This window comes from Mus caroli, unplaced genomic scaffold (assembly GCF_900094665.2).
Source record: "Mus caroli unplaced genomic scaffold, CAROLI_EIJ_v1.1 scaffold_7497_1, whole genome shotgun sequence".
NCBI lineage: Eukaryota > Metazoa > Chordata > Mammalia > Rodentia > Muridae > Mus > Mus caroli.
Genome location: NW_018389090.1, coordinates 24,090 through 25,473, shown reverse-complemented (window position 1 = coordinate 25,473; position 1,384 = coordinate 24,090).

The following is a 1,384-nucleotide window of genomic DNA, read 5'->3' as shown; positions in this document are numbered from 1 at the left end:
CTGAATCTGAATCTTTCTGCTTTGTTGCCTCTACTTGGACTGCATCCGAGTAAAATAACACAGTAAACTCTTTTGTCATTTTTACATATTTCCTTGCTTATAAAATAAATTATGAATATTTAAATACAAAACTATTTTTTGTTATCTAATACCTTGAGTTTTGCTAGGCAGATACTAAAAATAAGAGCTAAAGGTTGAAGAAATTTTTTGTTTTCTAGAAAACAGTACTCTGAGCCAGTTTACACTGCCTGTGATACTGAGTTTCTATTCTTTAAACATTCATTAGTTGCAATTATCTTCATTATTCACTAATCACTGTCCTGGAACCTTGCATATTTGAACTAATTATCCCCCTTCTGAGTTCTGTGGAAGTCTCAATTCAAGTTGCCTGGCTATCTAAATTATATCATTCATCTCATAGCAGATCTCTGGAAGGTTATCCCTGAAATATCCAGTCTAAATTACCTCCATTGCTAATCACAGAATTGATGAATGAATAAATGAATAGGTGAATAAAAAATCATGGAAAAATAGAAGAATTCAAGATGAAAGTTTAATAGCACAAGCTTGTAAAAGTCTGCACTAAGTATGTACATTTCTGTGTTTCTGTCTTTTTATAATGATGAAAATGATAAAATTGGTTTTGTCTTCTAAAAGAGAGAAATACTACACAGAAATATCTATTTTCTTTTTTAAAAAAAAATCCGCTTAAAACACTGGGTCCTGCCTCTAGTCACTTTTCATTTCTATTCAAGCTCTAAATAACAAGAATTCAAATATATCTGATATCTTGGGGGTTGAATGGGACCGTTGCTGGTCTTTAAGCCATACTTAGTAGAAATAATGGATCAAGATACCATGAAGGGATAAGATCCTATAAGTTGGAACCTATTAGTAAAAAAGAAAACAGATTGATATTTTCTAGCTCTATCCATTTGCCTCAGAATTTCATGAATTCATCAGTTTTTAATACCTGAGTAGTACTCCAATGTATAAATGTATCACATTTTCTGTATCCATTCCTCTATTGAAGGACATCTAGATTTTTTCCAGCTCCTGGCTATTATAAATAAGGCTGCTATGAACATAGTGAAGCATGTGTCCTTATTACATGTTGGAGCATCTTCTGGGTATATGCCCAGGAGTGATATAGCTGGGTCCTCAGATAGTACTATGTCCAATTTTCTGAGGAACCGCCAAACTGATTTCCAGAGTGGTTGTACTAGCTTGCAATCTCACCAGCAATGGAGGAATGTTCCTCTTTTTCTACATCCTCGCCAGCATCTGCTGTCACCTGAGTTTTTGATTTTAGCCTTTCTGACTGGTGTGAGATGGAATCTCAGGGTTGTTTTGATTTGCATTTCCCTGATGACTAAGGATGTTG